Genomic DNA, 24,255 nt, shown 5'->3' with positions numbered 1-24,255 from the left:
GTTCAAAGAAAGGCAGATTTTTGAATATTTAGGTTTTTTGCTTTTGAATTCTAATACATTCACATCCTCACCTGCCTTGTCCATCCTGAAGTATAAGTGAGAAGGAATGTAACAACTGTTTACAACAATCCTTAAGAGCTGAAAAGCTAAGCTCTGTACTGGATACATGGCTTGCATCATGCTTGCTTCACAACCTGTGTCACGTTCTCATCTCTGGGCTCCACCAAGGTTTATGTGATGGACTGGGTCTTGTGTGGGTTCAGCAACTCTGTAGGGATAGCAGCCTCCCTCGGTGAAGGTAACGAAGCAGTGGAGTTGCAGCAGGCATGGTAAGTGGGAAATGCAAAACATCAGCACATAATTGCAACAAGGTTGTTTTTGTTGAAGCCTGATCATAGATAACATTTTTCATTTACGAGCATTTAAATAAAATGCAGAGCTCTTTGCAATGACACTTCTGCTGACATCAGATGACTGTGTGCCAATACCTGCTTTCAGATAATACTAACTTAGTTAAGCAGATTCCGAGGGTGATGCTGTGACTGTGTATTTCTTTACTGTGCATAGAAACAAGGAGTTTATATATGTAACTGGGTATAAAACAGAGCAACACCAATGCAGGTTGTTTTGTTACTGATTCGCCATAAAGCTGCAACTTCAAGGTAAGCAGGATCAGGATCTCTAAGGAGCCCATATAAGAAGCTTTTACCAAATGCAATATAAGTCTCAGCAAATTCTAAACTGTCTTCACTAGTCTTTTGAGCCTCCTTCTGTTGCCTGGAAATGCCTACGGCATTAAGGCATTTCTGACGGGCAGATTATGTGGATGCAGCATAATCTGTAGATAGCACAGGTCAGACTTTCGAACTGAAATGAGATTGCGCGGTCTCTATTTCACAGGTTGGCGACTGCAGATGCTGTAAAAACAATGTGAGGGATCCTGCAGTTGGGTGGAACTTATCTTGGTGGTTTGTCTGCTTTCTATTGATTCCCAAGGTTTGAATGGTATTTCAGTAGTCATCGTTTTCAGGGTTATACAGCAGCTGCTATCACAGCCTGGCAGGAGTGAGTTTATAAATTAAATTCTCAAGGGAAAAACCTCCTTTCAGAAAGAATGCTATGGACAATTCACCTGCTGAACAAAAGCAAGGTAATTTAGGATGTAAGGCCTCTTAACCATTGCAGGTATCTCCAGCCAAATGCTTGTGAGTTTTGTATCTGTTATATTTGTTGCAAGCAAAGCTAAAGAAAATGTAATGTGGAACTAGCAGCTATAGCCTCTGTTTTTCTGGCTGATGTTGGAATACTGGTCTTCTAAAGTAGCTTGAATTTAATGTGACTGCATTACTTAATAGGAATATATTATGGTTTTAAATGATCATTAAGTCTAGTCTGTCCCCTCCTCCTTACTTGCCTGTGTAACCTGTATTAAACTGTTTTCCTTCCAACACTAACCCAAAGGAAAAGGAATCTCTCCTACTAGCATCTCTGCTTTTGAAGATTTGGTGGAACAGATGAGTGCCAGGAAAACCATGGTTTATGTTTTTGGAACACACACTATAAAATGTAGGTGGAAAAGATTATGCTACGATGTGTGAAGCTGTGAAAGGGTACTGTCTCTGGTGCAGAGGCACTTCCTCGTACCTCTGAACCGCATTCTTGCATAGTCTCTGGCAGAACAGAGACTCTAACTGGATGTGAGACCAGAAATTGCTGACAGAAAACTATCCATTGGGTATCCATGGTTGTAATCTTGGTTTCTGTCACTTCTGGTGTTGTGGCTTCCTGTCAATCTTCAGAGAGAGGAGGAATCGTGAGCACTTCATAAACGTACTTGCCCTCATTTGAGCACAATTGGTGCGTGTATCCCATTTTATTGTATCGTGCCCTCTCCAACCTTATTGCTTATCTTCTTTCTGCTTCTGTCATTCAGTGTTGACAGCTAATTCTAGTGCAGTGGCTCTCATGATCTCCCTGCAGGGTACTACAATCCACAGACAATAGACAAGAAACTCTTATAAAATACTATTAAAATCAGTTACTCTAAATGGGAACATACATCTTGAGAATCTTCTAATCTGGCTTTTCCTTTCTGTTGTGTTTCTATTTGCCATTAAGTCAGTAAGTAGGTCAGCCTCCTGGAAAACAAGTTGCTATGTGCTTTGTGCTGGTTTGTCCTGCAGAAAGTTTGTGACAGATTGTCAAGAATAACTTATGACAGCCCAGTGCATCATAGCAATCTGTAGCAGAGATGATTATTCACAATTGGCATGATCGCATCTAATGACTTTTTAAAGATATCGTGTGGTGTTTTAGCAGCCTGTAGCACAACGTTATTTCTGATTAGATGCTGAAAGGGTTATGATTCCTGTAACAAACTTTATGTAATTGTGACTAGAAATGCATTACTGCATCTCTTCTATACTTCACTCCATACTTTTATTATTTTACCCACACAAGCAGCAATAAAACTTAAGAAAGATTTATGAGTGAAATGGTCGAGCTCTTCATATAGCCATTACAAGGATTCAGTAACAGATTGAGCTGTCTCTTTCATTGTCTGCTGCGATTTGTCTTGTAATAATAGACTTATATCAATTACAATGTAAACTTGCAAGCTGTATTTCTTTCCATTTCTTTTTTTTTTTTTTTTATAACTTGTTTGGAAGTGGAGATTCCCGTTTCCCTCCCTTTCACTGGGCTCAAGAGGAGACTTGTAACTACAAAGAAACAGTAAAACCCAGCATAAGAATAAAATCTGCTGCAGTGCTGGCTTCATTGTTATTCACTAGTTGTCCTGGTAATCTTGTTCGAGGCCTGCTAGCCACCTGATCTGAACATGGAAGTAAATGAATTTCATTTAGCTTGTTTAATTCAGCCCTGGGACTTGTACTTGGACATACAGCTAGTGAAAGTATTCCAAATTCTACAAACAAGGGTGACTTTATTTACACCTTGTGTACAAAATTGCTCAATGCAAAATGAGGGTTTAGTTTTGACTCTTTAGCGTTTTGTCATTAAACCTCAAGTTATTGTTGGTTTTACCAAGTGCGTCCTGCTGGTTTTAATGCTTAAAGTAAAAGCAAGAGTGAGTACTGAACAGGCTTTATAACTTCATGATTGAAACAAAATCCCAGCATTACAAATGTTTTGCAAGAGGCTACTATAATTAGGAAAGAGTAACCACAATTGCATGTCTCTGAGATGATGGGTATTATCAGATGTTTAAAAGTGAGGAATGACCAGGACAGACTTGTCAGGAAATCATCTTATGATGACATGATGTTTGTCATCTTAGCTTAATCATTTGAAGAAAGCTGAACACAATATTCCAATGTTTAACAGATGAAGTGTCAATATATTTATATTTTATACTGTAATATTTGCCGTAACACAGGTGGAATTTTAAATTCTTTTACACTGCCTGATCACTAAAGATTGCGTGCTTGTGAAGCACGTACCACATCTTGAGAGGCAGTGTGGTGGTCTGAATACAGCACTCGCCCGATCTTTGAGATAAGAGCTCTGTTTTTCACCTGCCATTGACCTTGGGTACGAGTTCAATAACTTCTAGCAAATTTTACCACTATGCCTCAATTTCTTTGTATATGAAATGTTGATAATGATAGCTCATTCTTTTGTAAAATGCTTTGAGACCTAAGTAATTAAGTGTAAGATAATAGCATTGGAATGTGTACGTAAAGGCAAAATGCACACTGCATGGGTAGCTAAAATGAAATGCTTATGAGATAGATATTCATCAGTTCATTGACTAGCTGTCAATCTCTTCCTTAACTCTGGTCACACGCTATTAAGATATTGAATTATATAAAGATTCAAGTAAATGAAAATGTCAGCACTTCCTAGTCCAGGTAGATCAGAGTTTACACTACAGAACTACTTAAAACAAAGGTGTGGTGGGTTTTGGTTGTTTTTTGGTTTTTTTTAAATCATTGATTAAAATAGCATGAAGTCTGATGGATCTTCTTGCAACCAAAAATACTCATTCATTGTGAAAAAAGAATCTTCTTCCATTTTCCTCTAGGAAATATTTCTTCCTGTAAAGAGTTATTTGATAAAACTTCTGATTAATGTCCTGTCTGCCTTTCTGGTCTCTTGGAGAGATGCATATTTTCTTCTTCTCTGAGACTGAAGACCTAGACAAGCCTTACAGGGCAGTATATATCCATGAAACAGTGCTACAAATTTTCATTCTTTGTGGGTCCCTTAAAATAGCAAATGGCAAGCTTAAAATACCCATGGATCTGTTACCAGTAGAGATTTCTTTAGTTTTCATGCATCTTTGTTTCCCAGTGGAAGTAGATAACATTTGTGAGGGTAGATTAATTCTTAATGTGCTTATGCACTTCTGCTAATAACAAGACTGTCACTGCTCTGGTACTTTGTTTTCATATTTTCATATTTTGTTTTCATATCTGTAAGTCCTTCCCATGCAGTTTTACCAAAGACAATTTTTAACGTGCAAATGTGTAAGCTAGAAGAATCATAGAGTGGTCTGGGTTGGAAGGGACCTTAAAGATCATCTAGTTCCAACCCCCCCTGCTGCGGGCAGGGACACCCTCAACTAGACCACATTGAAAATACGTGATAGTTCTACTTTACCCCATAGGGAGAGTGGAAGAGGATGGCACAAAGCTAACATGTTCAGATTGTTCTAGTTTAGTGCACATAATCTCTTAAGGTTATAATATCTTCCTGCCCTAGCACAGTCACTTCCCTGCTCCAAGTGAAATGCTAGTGGGCCAGTTCTGGCAAGGGAAGCAGAAATGACTGATTAGGCTGCTCAGGATAGAAAGATACCTGTTCTCTGGCAGAAAAACCTTGTGATCATCCTGTACTTGCAGTGGGACCCAGTCTCCCATTCTTCCTCTGCTTCTTTGCAGCTCCCAGGAAAAATGGTCCATCAGTCCTATATGTTTTTCTTTGGCTACCATGCTTTTCTGTTCTTCTGTTTAAGCAGCACTGGCTGACAGCAAATATGAAGGTGTAGATGCTTTTGGTGCTTATGTGGCAGTAAAGAAGCACTGGTGTCATGTGAGGTCTCGACAGCATGAGAGCATCCTGTTGGCTTGGTACATGCTGTAGCACATCAAAGTTGCACAGCCGCTTGTGGCTGCTTTAGGGGCTGTGGTAATGAACGTCTTTTCTTAGCACATGTCAAATAACAGTGCTGTTGTACTGGAGTATCCAAAATCCTTCCAAGTAGTGAAATTTGAAAACATGAGTGCTTTAAAAATGGTGTGTTGATGTGTTTCATCTCTTCAGAAGCTGAGTAGACCGTGGCACTTCCTTTCTGTTTGTTGTGTATGAACCACAGAGGAGAGATGAGCAGCATGTGGCAGTTTCATATGATGGTGCTCTACTGTCATCTTATGTGGCAGGTTGGTTGTGGCCGGCAACTAATACTTGATGTTGTGTTAAGGAAGTAGTCGCTGCTGACTTCTCAGACGGTTCTAAAGCAAATTGTTTTAATTCAATGAAATAGCAGGCAGTCCAGGTTTTAAACAACCTTAATATAAATTGGTCACACTACAAATGCAGAAGCCCTTGATTTAGATGAAGTGATCCAAGAAACCAGTAAGTATTTATCTCTGCTGTAATTCTTTACAACACTGAAGATTTCACAGTTCCTTTAAAACTGTTTCAAAGGCTGTTTCAGGCAGGTTTTATTCAGTGTTAAGAGCGCTGTACTGCTCAACGTGCATGTGGAAAAATCCCCTTTATTTAACTTATTTTAGATGGTTTTGGACTTAAAATCCTACTCCAGTTGGCTGGACAACTCTGCCCTTGCTAAAACCACTAGATACATCTTTGTACAGCGTAGCAAGTGGTATGCTTAACTCAGAGCAGTCCTGTAGGCAAGAAAGCCAACCCGAGGGGAAATCTAGAAATCTGCTCAGCCTAAAATAAGGATGACCTTTTCAAATTTCCCTTCTCATTAACTAAAAATCAGTATCTTGTTTCATATGAAGATACTGCTGTTATTACTGTGTTAGTCGTCTTAGTCTGCATCTCTTCACCTTCCTTGATACTATCTGTAGCATGCTGGCATCGCACAAGTTCGTACCAAACACAGCCTTTGTATTTCTCAGTGTAATCCTCAGTATATTATTCAGCCTCTGTCAGCTTGGAGTTGTCAGGGCTAAATTGATGTCCTGCTGTCACTGTTGTGTTTGTTCTGATGCTTCTTGTGCAATCTGTTTGATGGTGACCTTGGAAGCTGCTGTCGTGGCATTGCCTGTTTCTGCCTCGGGTGGGGGCTGTGAAGCCTCACAAGATCTACAAATCCAGTTTTGGCCCTTCCAGAAGCAATATAAAAGCTTGACAGCACTTAAAGCTTCCTTGATGGCATGGAAGTCCAGAGAGTCTATAAGCACAGAGGCAACTTAAGATAATGCTGGTCATGTCAAAAAAGTAGAGAGGAAGGTATGAATGATGAAAGATGCTGTCCTTACAACTCAAAAATCATTTCAGATCTTATGTTCATTCAAAAACATATCTTGCGTAACTCTGCAACAGACAATACTTGTGTGGTTTGGAAGAATATTAGGGCAGGAATCAACTGAACTAGTGGGATGGGGGATATTCAATTCTGTCAAAGTAGCTAGAGAGCTCACGGGAACAATTGAGAAGCATAGGCACAAAACCAGGTCTTCCCTTGGACTGTCATAAGAGCGTGACCCTTGGCCATTTTTAGTAACCGGCAAGTAGCACAAGATAAGTACAACTTATTTAAGCAAGTACTTTAGTATGCTTTCCTTTTTCTTGTGCTTGGAAATAGTGGATGATTTTTGTTTGGCTTCTTTTACTGCATGATTGTAATTCATGCTTTGTCAGGGCAAATTTGGATAAAAACTGAGTTTATAAAGGATTATATATAAACCAAATGCTTTAGGCGATTTTATGTGGTTAATCAAAAGTATTTGCAAGAGAAAGTATGCCAACAGACCTTTGGTGCTTAAAACTAGTATATTAATCAGCACAGTTATTTATAGCTAGTGAACTGAACTGATTGGATTTTTTTCTGTGATGTCCTACACTACTTAAACCGATCAATCTCATCCTGTCTTACCTGTAGGAAAAAGGGGAAAATGCTGGTGTCTTGCTCTTTCAGCCCATAATTAGTTTATCAACTTTAATTAAATTTTAGCCATGGTAAAGTCTTCTGTTCTAACCTTTTTAGCAGATTCTGGTCTCACTGGATAGTTGGAGACCTTCAGCACTTCAGTGATCTAATTGCCTTGAAAATCTGAGAAACAAACATGTGCTGGCTGATTTATTTTTTTTTCCTCCCCTAAGCCTTAATGTGGCATATGAATTTCATGTTAGATTTTTAAAAGTTTTCAAAGGAAAAAAATACTATTTTTAGTATTTAAAAAAATACATGTACAATGTACATGTACAATGTCAACCCCTACATGTAGGTCTATCAGAACAGTCATCTGCTGTCATTGAATGCCTTCTGGGTTTGGTCACCTGGTAATACACCTTTCTCTAATCTCTCCTGTGTTCTGCACTTTGGCAACTGATAGGTATCCTGACACTTAAAACAGATTGTGATTTGAATAATAAGTTATATATAGTAACAAATTAATACAGATATAACATTGGACCCAAATATAAAATGTCAGAGCTGGAGCTGATTAGAAATCTATGAGAAAGATGAGTTGAATGTTCTCCTGTGCAGAGACTTGCAAAAGGACCAAGCTATGCATAACTTTTTTCTTGAGAGATTATAGTTAAGATAAAATGACATTATCTGTTCTAGTGATGGGTAACAGTTGATTCGGAGATTAATTCCAGTTGCAAACAAGTTCCTATGAAGGATTCAAAAAACCTGAATGCATGACTTCCTCCAACTTTTCCATTCTTTGCCTTTCTCCCTGCATTCACTTCTCTCTTCACACACACCTAGTCTTTGCCAGTGTCATCTATATGAACACCTTCCAGCATTGATAAGACATGAACCTCTATGGGTAGAAAGCCACTAAAAAGCTAGGAGGAATAAAAGCTTTATCATTTTACAATGGGAATGGTAAAAGACTGATTGAAAAATCATGACTGGCTCCTACCTAGATATGACAGGACGTAATAATCAGCCCATCTTGCTGAAATGCTCTTGAGTGCCTGGGCTTCACAGCCGTTAGTACAAAGCGACAGGTAGACAGACAGCAGTAGTGAAACAGCAAACAAATATGTCAAAAGTAAATGAACCTAAGAATAACCACTTGAGAGCAAATTCACCCTTATTGTCTTTGGTACAGAAGGCTGTTTACTCTGCACTTGCTGCAAAAAGTAAAAAAAAATAATGGAAGAAAACTTGCTTTCTAGCTTCTAGCATTTATTTCATGTTGGTTCAGGAACTGTGTTAGCAAACCATCACAAAGATGAACATTATGCAGAGATGCTTGCAGCTTGTTGCAGAAAGTATACCTCCAGAAGTGTGCATATGCTGCTCTTCAGTTAGGCCTGTATCTAAGTCTGATTTAAGACATGGACAATTGCCTTTAAGAAATAATCTTAGTATCAAAGGAAGGCCTGGGGAGCCTTTCCTGGGTTCCTTTCCAGCCCTTGCCTTGCATTTCTCTCAAGCTGGATCTTGATATTTGCTTTATTCTAGAGGCTGTGTTTTAATACTTAAGAACAAATCTGTTAATGTGTGTCCTGTCGTACCTCCTTTCTACAGAAAATTCCTTCCATCCTCTGCCTTGTGTCTCCTTGGGTGTCCTCTCAGTGCTTTTAAGGAAACAGCTATTTCTTGTTATCTATCATCCACCTAGAAATTTGTTGTCTCAGGTGTAATGACTGCAGCAGAATTCTTCTATATAAATACTATTTTTACAGTCATCTAGCAGCATTCTTCAGTGCTGATGTTTATTTCATCTAAAAGGGGCAAAAGAGTTAATTGCATTGTCTAGAAACGGAGACAGAATCTTGCCAGCAACCACGAGGCATTATTGCTCACTTCGATATAACTGAACTCACAGTAGTGGCAGCTGGATTTAATTATAAGTTTGCAACCCTGTGGTTTCAGCAGCAGCTGCTGAAGAATGGATAATGCAAGTAGCCTTCGAAGCCATTCACATTAGAGATAAAACCTTGTCATTCACGGAGACAGCTGACTGAACAAGTATTAAAATGAACAAAGATTTCCCCAGGGAGGTTGCAGTATGAGGTTTGTTTTTTGTCTCTCTGGCTCTTGCTCACATATGTCAGGCATGCAGTATTTTATTGGGTGTTTCCACTCAAAAATATGAGACTATTCACAAATAAAAGTCCTAGAATATCTCATTGCCGAGCATATTGAACAGCAATGTGTGTGTATGTGTGTTTTGTATTATGAGTGATTTCTGTAATGCAGAGCATTGGTTGTGTGATTAACATGTGGCTAGACGAGTTCGAAAGGAAATAATACTTATTGGATTTTGTCGTATTTCTGTAGCAGTGTTATGAAGTAAGCACTATCCCTGCCTGAAACAAGAGGAGGGAGAGGAATGGGAGAAGATTAAACATTTGCTAAAGGCACATTAAAGTTTCACTTTATTTGTTACTTTATTCAATACATCAGTAATAGACTACCATGACTGATGTGCTATGGAATTATATGTGGTTATTGAAATTATATTTTCATTTTTAGATTAATATTTTTTCAGTTTTTATAGAATGGAAAATTTCAAATTCTAAAGTGAATTTGAGTCTTGAAAAACTAAAACTAGATGCTACAACCTCCAAGGCAATTTCAAATGTTTTCCAAGTCAGATTGGAACAAGAGCTAGATCTAAATGATGTGGAAATTCTAAGCTTGATACAGGTTGAAATATGCATACAAAGTTGGCTGTCTTGGTGCCATTCACTATGACATACCTTTTACACCCAAAAAACTGTTTGCTGCTATGACTTCCTTCTCCAGGAAGGCAGGTCTGCCTGCTCTGTGTCACTAGATTACTTGCATGTCTGTGTGTCTTCTGAAGACATTACAAAGCAAATCTGCACTACTTTGTGTACGTATACAGACCCCACAGTGTCATCTCCAACACAAGGATTTGCCCTAGCAGCTGTCTGAAAATCTTCCTTTCTAATGCTGTTGTATCGCTGGTGAGTTGGTATCCTACTCCCAGCAGTCTGGGTGGTATTTCAATGGTAATATGGTGATAGAATAGAATCATAGACTCATAGAATGGGTTGGGTTGGAGGGGACCTCAAAGATCATCTAGTTCCAACCCCCCAGCTACAGGCAGGGACATGTAACCTATAACATTCTTAATTAATCTCTAAAAGTATGTGGTATGGAAAGTTAGTATTACTTGTGGGTAATGATCAGTCTAGAAGTTAAGACCTGACATTTTTTCTTTTACAGTTATACAACGCATTAATTGGGTGAAGCAAGTTTAACTGTTCTTGCTTAAACTTTTCCTGCTCGGAAAGCCTTTCTAGCATCTCTAAAATGATTGTAACTCCACAGTACAAACCCCAACAATTACAGTCCTGAACTGTGGAGCAGATTTTCAACTCTGCTCAGTTCAGACATTCCCTGCTGTCTTTTTCCAGCATCACTAGTGATAGTTGCTTCCTAAAATGACTTCCTGTGCTCTCTTAAATTTTGAGGTGAGTAATGATTTGGAATACTGGCAATCTTTTTCTATTTTCTCTGCCATAAGACTTGTTCTCTGAAAATAGGCCATGTTTAACGTATGTTTTGTTGGGCACATAAAAACCTTTGGAAGCTGGTCAAATTCCAGATTTGACTGTTTCAAAGCTGGGCCTCACATAGCATTTCTTAGGCCTGCTCTTAAGTGCCCCCCTTTTTTCCCCCAATAATAAAGAAGCACTGAATTACACTGTTTAAAGTGCAGCTTTTATTTGTATAGGTAAATATCTGTCACTTCTGCTTTGTCACCTCTCTTATGGAGGAAGAGGCAGTTACAGATGAGATGGTCTCTGGAGGTGATAGCCCTATGATTCTTTGAAATTCTTTCATTTTTGAGTGTCTTGATCATTCTTCTTTCTTTTCTGTGTTCATTTTTTTTCCTGTCCTTGGTACTTTCCAAGCCTGAAGTTGTGACTTAAACTTTAGAGCCAGTTACTTCAAAATTGTTTTCTGCTTCTTCAGGTACTTTCTAATAATCTCTTCTAAGTACAACCAAAGTTGAAAAGGCTAAACTTATTTCATGGCCACCTGGAGTAAAAGTGGCTACTCTGGTTTTTTTAGATGTTTGAGAGATTCTGATGGTGTGAATCACTTGTAAGGTACTGAAGTGAGGGAAATAGTGTCTGTGCTGTCCTTTTAAAGAAAACTTATTTCTGTTTCCTTTTCTGTAAAATCTAATTGCTTTTGGTTGACCAAGAATTCATGGTCAATTGCTTTTCTCACTATTACCCATGCTGCAAGTATAGCTTTTGTGTTCAGGGTTGCTGACCTGAATCTGTTTTCTCTCATCATAATCTCATACTGTTTTGGAGCTCAGAAAAGCTGGCAGGAGTTAGGGGAGGCAATATTGATCCATTAGACAGTAGATGTGTCTTACATTGTTTATTTCACATGTGAATACTAAAAATACTGTTAGTATATAACATAAAGGCTAAGTGGGGGAGGGAGGAGGGAATAACCCATTCCAGTGGAGATTCTTTTTTGGGTTAGTCTTTCACTTGTCCATCCATCTCTTCTTCCCCCTGCCCCAACCTGAAATGTACCTGCATGTACAAGTGTGACTTCTGCTTCTTTTCCCTACCCCACAGCTCTTACTATGGCATCTAGATCCCAGTGTCTCATTTATGCTGTAAATAATGTAGAAACTCTAAATGTAACTTAGAGATGGGGGGGAAAAGTCAGACTCAATATAATGTTAAGCCTCCTGAATATTTTTCTTATTTTGGATCTTTATACCCTGTGGAACATACTCTTGAAAGTGTGTAATGCTTGCTTAGCTGAATAGCCTTGTCTGCTCATTGTGGTACCAGAATAAATAAGGACTGTTTATGTAAGTGATGTTTTCCAAGCTGGCATCTGCAGTGTATCACTTCTGGATCTTTGCACAGTCAAAGAAACTGAGTTCAATTAAATCCTCTTTTCCCTGATTTCTCTGCTTTGTGGTTAGAATCTGCTTTCACTGAATTGGAGATGGTACTATATGAACATATTTTGGAACTGAATTTGGAATTATTTTTGACCTTAGCATAGCAAAGCAACAGTCTCCACTTGTAATAATCTTTAGTTTTATATGTGTGTGAAGCAACAGGAAGGAGAATGTGCTAACAATGTAGATAACAGACAGATGTTCATCACAAGATAAATTTAATAACTGTGAAATAAGTGAGTATTTTAACAATGCTTGCTAAATTCTTTGCATGGGGAGCAAATTTATCTGTGGCATGACTGTACAATTACCTGCTGATTGCAGTGGAGTTGTACTTCATGTCTCTAGAGAATTTAGCTACAAGTTGTTTCACTTCTCCTCTGGAACCTCTGTTCCAGCCAAGTAAATTTGAGACAGAATAAAATTGCACAACACATGGGGAAAAATGAAAAAAGAGAAACTGTAGGTGTAGCTCTAAGTCATCATCTTTGTATTTCAGATAGCTTTGTGTGACGATCCATTTATCATGGCAGTTGTTCATTATCCTGCCAGCTACTTGGCATTATCATTTATTCTGACAAGCACATAATAAAGCTGAGAGTTTTAGAACTGATGAACTACTGTATATGTGAATAAATACTTTAGGATTTTTGGGGTTGTGCAACTAATTCAATTTCACCAAAAACATTTTCTTTTGGTTTAATCTAATTTGGTAAGAAAATGGGATGACAAATCAAACAAATCATGAGCAACATAAATGCTATATATCCTATCATGGAATATGGACAGCTTTTTGGAGGTGAAGGATGAAGCTAACAGTAGTTTAGAAAAGTATATGAAAGGTGACAACTTACTGAAATTTTCACAGAAAATTTCAGTTACCCATGCAGAACAGTGCAAACTGAAGTTTGGTCAGTACCTGACTCTTCCCTTGTTTTCTCAAAATTCCTGTGTATTCTTAAATAAACCTTTGTAACATAAGCATGCTGTCTTTATTTTAAAAAAGTTGTCTGACATGCTGCATGCATGCTTTTGTTGTAAAAGCCTAGTTGGGCAGTTAGTGAACTCCAGCACTTCGTAGAGTTCAGTTACTGCATCCCAGGAATTATTCTTTCCACATGCTTTAATCTTAAAATAAATAAGGAAGACTGTTTAAAGAAAAAAGCTTGAACTACCCCTAAATATCCAGTCCCCCGTATTTGTGAAGTTTCAGGTGTACCTAAACATTTTGAAAAGAGAGATGAACAGGTTATAGTGGGAGAGAACTCATGAGGGAGGAGTTGTGCGAGGTTAAATGTGTTCTGATGCGGCTTTGGTTAACAAGAAGTTCTTGAAACGGGGCTACTCTGTCAGTGCAAGTTCTCCTTATTAATTGCTGTATTACTCTCATGCCCTCTTTATGAATGTTCATTTACATAAGCTTTCAAAAATGCAAATACAATGCCAGTGTTTTTCTTTTTTAATAGACATATCAAAGTATCAAGTGGAAAGTGTGTATAGAAACAGCATACTCAAATCTAACCGGATGAAAATACACTATCAGGGTAGCGTTGTGCTCGGGGATTCAGGAGTTGAATACGCTCGAATTGTGGCTCATCGTAGTGAGGTTGTAGTCCAACTGCCTTGCACAACCATTTCTGGCTGACCTGCAGTGCAGTTCATTCTGTCTGTACAGTTGATTGGATATAGCACCTTGAGTTTCGTTTGTCCTTTGTCCTGACACAGGTACTTAGTAACTATCACCTGATTTATTTTATTGGGCTTGTTCCCTTCCAATATCAAACTTCCTGACTTAGTAGTTTTAAGCAGGTCATATTTTTTTGCTCTGTTGGGAGGCCCATATTTCTGTCACCATTTCAAAGGTTTTCTGTGTGGTCATTATTAACCTTATTCAGTACGAACAGGAAACCTGTTAGATTTTTTTTAACTAATAATGGTGAAGAACTGTTGCCTACATAGCATACTATCTTGACAAATGTGCCAGACTCTTAATGACAGCCTAATGCCTATAGCCTAAATTAGTTGATGACTTACACAGCTTTGATGCACTGAGGCATGAGGACAAAGGATGGGTTATTACACTTGTCTAGAAACCACATCAATGTGGCTCATGTCTTACATTATGCACCTTCCTGGGGAAAAGAAAATGAATATAGCCTCTTTGTATGAGAGCAGAGTGACTGGAGGTTGTTCCAGTGCTGTTGCATTGGCATTCCAGTTGAGGGACAGAGTGGCTCTCCTTTCTCCAGCACTGTCTAGAAAGAATCTAGCCACCTTTCTGAAGTCATTTTGCTGCCAATGCAATTCAGGATTGTCTTTCATCCACTGCAATGTCTTTCCTTGCTTTCCTTCTGTGTTTGATCTTGCAAGACGTTAGCATTATCTATGAGGCTCAGTGGTAGGCGGCTTTGGTGGTCCCTAGGACATGGGCCAGAGCGTGTTGCAATCTCCTGTGAAACATATGTCTTCTGCATTGCATTTTATTGCACTACAGCATGATTAAAGCTGGTACAGAAATTCCAGAGAGCGTATGTGAATCACCCAATCTCCTTCCCAGGCCAGGAAGGACTTGTTGCTGCGCCAGCAACTCAAATCTGCAAAGGCAAATGCTAAATGGCATCGTGCCGTCTGGGTTGTTCCTCCCCAGGTCTTTCCTTCCACTATAAAAGATTGTCCTATTCTTGTATTCCTGTTACTCAGCTCTTTGGGATTAATAGATAAGTGCTTCCCTGGAGGAGCTGAGAAATATATAGGCCTTAAAGAATCAACAAGCCTTGTAAAGGAAGCAGTGTACCAACGGATAGAACTGCAGAAGCATTTTTTCTTTATGAGCACTTGCCCCATCTCTGCTTTTGCACAGCCTAGCAGAAGCTATTTGCATTGCATTTGGTCTCTTACTCTCTGTTTGAAGGTTTTGTGTGGCAGGTATTTAGTTATGTTTAAACTCTACATCAGGTTTATTTTATTTTTCTAGAGAAAACAAGCACTTAACCTTTCAACAAATTATATGTAACAAAATTAAATCGAAACTGGTATGTTTTTCTGATTGTTGCAATCTGTAGCCAGCTTTTAGATTGAAAAAAATAGGTCTCTGATCAAAAGTACCATATGCACACATTGACGTGCAGGAAAGTCTGACTCAGTGGCACATCAGGCCTGTGTCAAATGGAGTTGGTGAAGATGCAGTCCAAATGCAATGTGGGAACAGTACGTTGACAGCACTTCTCTGCGAGAAAACACGCTTTATGCTGAGAATCCACAGCTAAAGGGTAAAGAAGATCACTGGGATGGTGTTGCATTTTTGGTTTAGCTCCTGTGTTGTTTTCCACAGGATGATGGGGGATCATAATGGTATTGTGATTTGTTTTTCTAGTTCCTCTAAAAATTAGATAGTTAAGTGTAGAGTGAATGCTTTGGTAGTCATCTAGAGACCTCCGCAAGCAATTTATGGAAAGTCTACATATGTGGGGAAAAAAGTGTCTTCATGTGTCTGGACAGAAGCAGAGCCAGTAGTGCCCAATCGGGCAAAGATTTTCTTAAAGTTGCTTCTTCCTCCAATTTCTCCTACTTCTGCATGCATGGATTGTCATAGAAAGGCTCATGGCTGTGTGTAAGTAACTGAACGTGTAACAAATGTTCTCTCTTGGATTAGTTACTAGGGGTGAGTCTGAGGCACTTCTGCAAGTTTAAGGGCTTTTTACTGTTGGGTGTTTTTGGTTTTTGTTTTTTTCCTGGCCAGGTTTCTTTCTGATTAAAGGCTTTAATGGCCGGGACTAGTGTGCAGTATTCACATTCCTTCATTAGGAGTAATCTACTGCAATGTTGGGGTTTTCTAAATAAAAAGCAAATTTGAAACTAGTGATGGAAATCAGACATCCTTCCCCACAATGAACCCACTGATGAAAATCAACTAGAAATGTTCTGAACCTGTAAATGTGGAGAAGGTAGATTAATATTGCTTCCTTTTCCCGTTTTATTACTGTTTGATGTTGCTAGATGAGCACAATAAACCATTTTGTTAGTTTTAGTCATGCATGTCTTTCTCCCTCTTCCTTCAATATCATGAATCAGACTAATCCTCTCTTCACTTTTTATCATACTGCCTTTAAAAGTCAAAATATAAATTGGTCTTCCTCAAAGTTTCTTTTGACCTTTTCTGCTGAACAGTCTATTCTTGTTTTGGATAAATACAAAGATGTTGGCATGCAAATCTTGCCAAACTTTTCAGATTACTTTCTTTTATCAAATGGCGTAGTTGCACTTCTGGCCACCTCCTGGGGAGAATAGCAATGCCTAGACTAGTAGATTCTCCAGAGTGGCTCAGACACCTGTCTTACCTCTTACTACTGCTAGGAATAGCAGCAAGTAACACTACATCAAGTAACCCCACAAATGGGGTAATAGGGTTTTTCTTGGATGTTGAAAGGAGCACAATGAGCAATCTCCTAGAGCTCTAGCTGAGCTCTCAAAATGCCATTTGAGGATACTGGCTGTTCTAGCCAGAGATGCCCAGCTGTCCTATCTGTGCATTAGGGCATCCTCTCCAGGACCTACTTAGCCTAGTTGTCCTCCTTGGCACTCTGTTGAAGGTGTCGTTAGCTGTTCCGTAGGGTTCTTTCAACATTTCATGAAGAGGTAGCACAAAGGTCCCTGCCTCTGGGCTTACAGGCAGGAATAAATATTACTTAAATGGATGACTGACCATACAAACTGTAGTTCTGGGCACAGGGAATCATTTCAGCCCCTCTAAAACATCTGAGTTTCTTCATGGCTCTGTCCTTGACTTGTTTGTCTTGTTTTCTGTCTGTGGGCAAGCAGCCCCCCGAGTTTTCCTCACCTGACTCATCTATGAGCTAAATGTTCTAAGGTTTGGTTTTTTAAGATTTGCAAAGCTTTTCTGAATCTTGCATACTTACCTTTTTCTCTGTACAGATAATAATTCTTTATAACACTCATTAAAAGCTTATTGTGTTCACAATGAAGTAAGATTCTGTGGCTTAAAAAACCCACTCCTTTCAAAATTCTTTTTAAAGTATTGCAACAACTACATTAAAACTGCAGAGGTCTATTGATTTAATGCACACAACAATATGGTATTGTGCTATGTTGGGTTTCTTCTAGTAGAAATGTATTATTGATTGTTTTCATTTTGACCAGCTGGTAGTGGCTAGCAAAGTAAGTCTATGCAAGTTGCCAATAAAAACAGAAAAAAAAAAAAACCAAAACCCCAAACATTTGAAAACTTTCTTGCCACTTTGAGATCATTACAAGTATACTAGAGTCAAACATTCTTTCTCATACTTAAGTAAATCATTGTCATCATCTTACTGAGAATAGACTTAAGCTTAAGATGCAAGTTTATATAAATGGCAGTACTCTGTAACTTGCTGTTACAATCCATAAGTAGGAAAAAAGTGAATGTTGCAAATTTTGAAGAGACTTTGGCTGAAATTACCCTAACTTATCCACTTTTCAGCCCTGCTGACTTCAAGGGAAGTATGTGAGGCAGCAGAGGACTTGATACATAGTTAGCCTCAATAAAATAGAGGATCTTCTTGATTCTTGGATACTTTCAGCTCCTATTGAAATCTCTGGGAGCTCTTCATGAGAAATAATGCAACTTCAGGTTAAGATGCATGAACTTGAAACAAGCTGTCCCAGCAGAGTTTGGGAGAGCTGGAGCATCATGGTAAAATACCATGTTGTAGATGATGGATCTGTCTGGCAGGGTCCCTCCTGACTGCACGCACCCTAAGCGTGTTTTGAAGCATGAATAGAATTTTGGCAAGTGGTGCCGTTGCCATGGAGTAAATGAGAAATTATCACCTTCTAGAAGAAGTGTGATGCTGGACCTCACAGACAACTTCCGTTCTCATTTGTTTTGCTTCTGGGGAGAAGGCATACTTGAACCTTTCTGTCCAGTGACTCTAAGCTGGTGCTGAGTCAGCATGGCAGAATAAAAGTACATTGTAGTTCAGGTGGAGAGGATAAATAGTTGGATGGAAGGGAAGAGAGGAGTTTTAGCTTAGGTGGATAGCAGTGTTAAGTGATATGGAATGACATTTCTGCAATTACGTGGCTCTGGGACTATGTAGGCAGAGGGAATAGTTCTGGAGCCAGAGGAGAAAACTAGGAATAGGAGCCAGGAGCGTGGATGATTGTTTCATTTTTATTCTTATTATTTATTACATTAATTTTTTAATAGAATTTTTTTCCTGACTGAAGCCAAAAAGTTAGTGGTTTCTGATACAAACTAAGGTTCTGGTCTTGGCAGTGAAGTGCAGCTACAGTCATCTATCTAGGATTTTGGCCGAATGGCTTGCTTAACTCTGCCCATCTGTCACAAGCATGCTTTGTGCTGTGGCAGAGTGAAACTGGGAGTTTGACTTCAGAGATGCTTGTTATGCCTGGCATGTCACTGTTCATGACAGATCTGATGTACTCATGTAGCAATTAATGGTGGTGCAGATTTTCTTTTGGCACCATCATGTTTCATGAGTTTTCATCATCCTGTACTTAGTTTGAAGTGAACAAAACACTGCATACTAGAGACAGCGAGGGCTGAGATTGCAGATGCCTTTGCAAATAACATGAGAGAAAATGTGGCATAGCGTAGGGTTGGCCAGGCAACAATATTTCTGTTCTGTGATTATTCTCAAGATCAGAGTTGTTTTTGTTTTGATCTTGCTCTAATTCAGAATAGAGCACCAAAATTCAAGTCTTTATGGACCTGAAGATCTCCTTCGGGTAGAGTACACGTAGAACTTTAGAAGACACCTGCTTTGGCAGGTGCTGAATAAACCTGAAATGATCTCTGCAACTTCCATTATACTCATCAATAAAATGAAGAGCTGTTCAGCGGCACAGCATGACGTGTGCCTGGCTCTGCACGAGCCTTGCAGCTCGGCTGTTTCAGGGCCCTGGCCAGCACAACTTCAAGACACAGGGGAAATCTGTCTCCCAAGAACATCCCTGCTATGTCACTGAAGGAAAATCCTGTGGTTTCTGGGTCCGTAACCCCTCCAGATGGTCTCTTATGGGTTGTTGGAGACCAGGGATCTCTAGCAGCCATCTGCGTGAGCTGCTGAGAAGCTATGCTCTTCACTAACATATGCCTCCTCCGTGTTTCATCAGAACTAGATTTCAGCTCACATGTTTTCTCTAAGATACTTCTTTCAGTGAATGATCTAAAAACAAGCAAGCTTGTTTTTCTTGGAAAATCCTCAATAGCCTTTAATGTATATTTAATTCTGATGTTTCTGGAAGATCTGACTGGCATGATCCACTGTAGTGGGCCTCTTCTTATAGATAACCAACAGAATGAACTTAGTACAGCATTAAAATCTCTTCTGCTGAGAATATAACTACTTTTTTAAAATGTACAACTAGTAAAATAAAACAGCAAATAAACCACTTTGCCTCAGAGAGAAATTGAGTGTACATATTTAGGCTAAAATATGAAATGTTTTAAAGCAAGATACAGTATTCACACCTATTAATGTAAAAAAATAGTAAAACAACAATAATTTTTATCTTCACCAAATAAAGATCCCCAATGCTAATCTCACTTAAGCCCATATAAATAATTACTCTGAATTAATTTGAGGTTTCTGTTTATTCTGCAACGCAATTGTCAGACAGCTGTTTATATGCAATTGTAGCTTTATAGCCTTTTTCCGCCGCTGTTGATGCGAATGTCAAACTTTGCTTCCTTCAGTAGAAGGAGAATTGAACCCTTAGCTTACATCTTAAGAATGAGAATACATACACAAGCTTTTACTTTATATAAATTGTTACAGAAAACCTTCCTGTCTAGGTTCTCAGTGACTAGAATGTGTTTTCCATATTCAACCGTAATGAGTAACAAGTTGAAACTTGCGTTACTGTTGCTGGTTTTACTGAGTATTACACCATATTTCCAAATGGTTTTATAAGCATAATATTTCAGGATTTTGCTTACTGTAGTCTTTAAACTGAAAAATGGCCTTCTAGAGTTGAGCTGTCCCAAGTCCAGTTTGGCAGCTGTTCCTTCGTAGACTTGTTCGCTTCTCACTTTAAATCTTGTTGATCAAGTTATTCCATGTTCCATTACAGATTTCTTATATAAATAACTTTAAATCTCAAAGGGGCTGAAACAACAGTTGTGGCGGCCAATTCTGGACTGTAATTTTTCTGATCTTTTTATGCCTTTGCTGGCAGTGAATGTGTGTATTGGTCCCGACACAGCTACTGCACTCTTGGCTGCCTTTTTTTTTTTTTTTTTTTTTTTTTTACTTTTCCATTATTAACAGTATCAAAGAATAACTTAGTCACCTCAGCCTAGGTCTGAATACGCTATTTTCTGGTCATTTTTGGTCTTCCAGCCTGGAAGACCTGGATCATCTAGGCTTTAGAAGAGACTTAAAGTAGATTTTTAATATAGGAAAAGATTCCTCGAAGCTTGGATTTTCTTATTTTATTCCCTTTGCCAGTATTGTGTGACAACTGAAATGCCCAGTAATAACAGCTTCAAAGCATCATTATTTAGATAGCTTTTCCCAAATACTACTAAATTCCTTCTCTGTTTTCCTGCTATTAATAGGGATGGAAGGGACAGATGTTAGATGTGTTTTAGTCACTTTACCTTTTGCGCAATAACAAAAAGCTTCTACTAAAAATCAATAACTTAGTATGCAAAAATGAGCAAATGTCTCCAAAATGTCTGTACCTTTTAATTAGCAATGCTACACGTCAGTATTCTTGCAATGAACACCCCCTGTGGAAGAAATTTTTTTAAAATTACTTTTTTTGGGTGTGGGGGAGGGGGTCTTGATATACTTTAGCAAAAACCTTTTCTGAGAGTGTACACATATATATATCTGCAGAAAGGTGCTGAAGCATGTCATTGAACTGAGTGATTGACTGGTGGCTATATGGCCTCAAAATATGTTAGAGAATCTACCTTTTTTTAAAAAAACAAGTCTTCTTGGTTTCAATAAAGGCAGAAGGAACAAGCTCCTTTTAAATGGTGTGAGGAAACTCCTAACAGCTTCTTGACTTATATCTTTTCCCCAAGCCACCTGTGTTACAAGGTGGTAATTCTGTAAGTTTTATTCCAATTTTTAGGATCACCTAATATATTGATATTGTTTGTTCATGGGTCTGACATGTATAGAAATCGTCTTGTAAGGAATATATTATTTTGGGGGGAGTGTGTGCATGTGTATGTACACGTATATATACAAAGGGTAAGAAAGAAGATTGATTTTTGGGAATCTGTAGAATTTTTTTAGTGAAAGATCATAAAGCTAAGTAAATGATGTTTCTCTGCTTTGCTTAGGGAGCTGTTTACATACACATACAAATAAACTCCAAGTCCGAGTTCACTATTACTAAGTAGTGTCTGTGCATCATCCTGTATACATACAGAGAAATTCTTTCCAGCTAGCCTCTTCCCAGCTAACCTTCTGACAAATGCTTACAAAAGAAGACCCTTTCCGAGACAATCTTTTTTCAGAGGACCTGTTCCTCAGCTGAGCGTTCTTTAGGACTAATCCTTCGGCACTAGCCTGGATATTGAAATCTAGGCACCATTAGCTTGACTGTCCCAATTACTTTAATTGACGTGGACGTATCTGAGCAGAGAGGCTGTTTCCAAGGTTACCAGGATTTGAATTACAGCATCGCTTTCAAAAAGAAAAAAGGAAATAAAAGCGCCGCCACCCCTTCCTCTAAACTCCAGTCCTTTTAGAAGTCAAAGAAATTGTAGTACGAGTGGAGTAGGCTCTTCCCAGCACTAGTAAATTTGATCCTAAGCAAAATTATCTAATGTCTTATCTAATGCTGTGGCCACTTTGATTTGCTTTTGATTTATTTGCAAAGTACCAGTGTTATGACTAAATGCTCTTAAAGGATTGGTTTCTGGATCATGCCTGCAGCCATTGGGGAACATTGTGAAGCACTTTTTTCAGTGTCAGACCCATGTGCACGTCTGGCACAAAGAAAACACATCTTCTCTCATTGCCCATTTTCTGGAGACATGTGTGTTATAGTCAATAGGAATGAGAGTTGAGCCTTCAGCTCTGTTCTGTATTAATGTTTAAATGTTCATCTTATAACAAGTTGGCATAATTCTAGAAATACTGTCTTCCAAAGACTTTTAAATAGTTCTTCAAAATAATTTCTGTGCTGTGATGCAACTCTTAGTTCCATTGCTGCATTCCAACATCTGTTTCACTTTAGTGGGAATTTCAAACACTTATCTTCAATGTGGCATGTGAAGTTTTTAGAATATAATTTTATCCAGTTTTCCAGGGGCGGGTACTGGAAATGGCAGCAGAGCGAGTGCAGGTTTTGAGGCTGTCCTGGATTACAAGAGGAGGTACAAGAGAGGTTAATACTTTAAACTGTTTTGTCTCCATTGTCCTCCCGCCCCACTACTGCTGACTTCATTGTGCATACCGCACTGTCATACAAAGACTAGGAGTTTGTTGTGACATCTGGAGCTTCTGTCTGTCAGGTTGGTGGCCTTCTTTCCTCCATAATGTAATTACATATTTGAGTCATCCACCTCTTTGCCTCGCAGGCTCTTCTTTTCCCCAGGTTCACTAGGAGTGGTGGACACCTAAAGGACCTGGCAATGATGGCTGCAAAGGAAGAGAAAACATTGGAAGGGTGGAGGGAGAATGCAGCAGGGACAGGGGAGCATCTATAAAATATACATTAATATAGACATTAATCTCTGTCCTCTGGCAGTCAGTTTTGCATTTAGTTTTGGGGATGATCATTGTGGGAATTGACTCAGCCAGTGCTGGAGCTGAAGACTTGCTGTTATCTCCCCTTCTACTGTCTTGTTGACTAAGTTGTGCTCAAAAGTTCTGAGGATCATTTTGTCCTTAATTCTACATTTTCTGTAACAATCTAATGGAGAAAGACTCTCTGCCTGTAAGTTCAGCCAATTAACTTTCTGTGAACTCTCCTGCTAAATTTTCCTCTATTTCCATCATTGTAAATCAGGAGCAGCTTAACTGGCCCCACTCTGAAGTCACTTTATGTAATTGAAACTGGAGAGTTTGAAAGCCAATCTGCAAAAGGTTTTGTGACAGAAATTGTTTTAAGAAAATTGTTTTAAGAGAAGGAGCTTTATTTCCTGCTGTGGAGATACTACGTCAAGAACCTAGCCTGTATGTTGTGGTACAAGGAAAGGTACCCAGATAAGTTCTACCTCAGCATCTCCTGTAGACATAATACCTGCCACTAATTCAGTTTGCTGGTTGAACAGGGCAGTACCACTTTCCCCAGTGCTCTGACAGACCCATGTTCCCGAAGTCCCTGATTTGTCTGGAGCACAAAGCAGCAAAAGGCAGTGAAAGCCTCATTACTGGTTCAAACCTATTGATAAGCGTCTGGAAGTAAAATAAGAGAAATTCCATGATCTCTCCAGAGCAATTATATAGCTGCGATGAGTTAAATAAAGTTCAGTAAGACACACTGGACTCGCAGCATTTTATGATCATCAGTCATCTGCGTGGATGAGACTGTAATATTGGTTATGGGCATGCTGTCAAGACTCTGCAAGGCTCTAGTGAGGAATAGTTTGCAAGACTGTTTCATCATAAAATTTGTCATGTAAGAGTGAAAACAATTTTTTCTTATTGGACACCACTGAAATATACATGGATCTTATCCAGTGGATATCTTCTTTTAAAGCCTTTCTGGATTATATCTGCTTTATTAAACTAGAACCATTAAAGAAAATAAAAGGCTGTTCTCGGAGCCTGAGATCTTTTAATTAGAGAATCGGAGAATGCCACAATAGGTGGGGAGAGCTTGTGATAAATTTCCTTTCTAGTCCATGGTTCAGGTGTTTACAACAGGAAATGATTTATGAGATTAATCTAGATTTCAGACTGTTTGGCACGAAGACGACACAAGAACACCCTCTGAATAGCATAATGAAACTAAGGCATTTAATTTTTTACTATCTTCCTTCAACAAGTGAAGCCTGCCAGTTCTAAACATATGTGCCATTACTGAGTTAATCATATAAATGATACATACACAGCAATGATGCACAACTTGTATTTGGAATTACTGAGTTGTCTTCATACTATTTCTGTGAAAAATAGCTTTTTTAAATAACCTTTTAGAGCTCTGAATAGAGAATTGCATTCCTTAGTGT

The 24,255-nt window shown here is 38.7% G+C and overlaps 1 protein-coding gene across 1 annotated transcript in view; it reads left to right on the top strand.

The window, feature by feature from the left end:
* LOC104636407 (uncharacterized) overlaps positions 1–24,255 on the top strand; it is a 202,107-nt gene that overhangs the window by 18,664 nt on the left and 159,188 nt on the right.

The sequence above is a fragment of the Balearica regulorum genome, chromosome 9, assembly GCF_011004875.1.
Source record: "Balearica regulorum gibbericeps isolate bBalReg1 chromosome 9, bBalReg1.pri, whole genome shotgun sequence".
Classification (NCBI taxonomy): domain Eukaryota; kingdom Metazoa; phylum Chordata; class Aves; order Gruiformes; family Gruidae; genus Balearica; species Balearica regulorum.
Note: the sequence above shows the minus strand (reverse complement) of the source record. Positions and strands in the feature narration are given on the sequence as shown.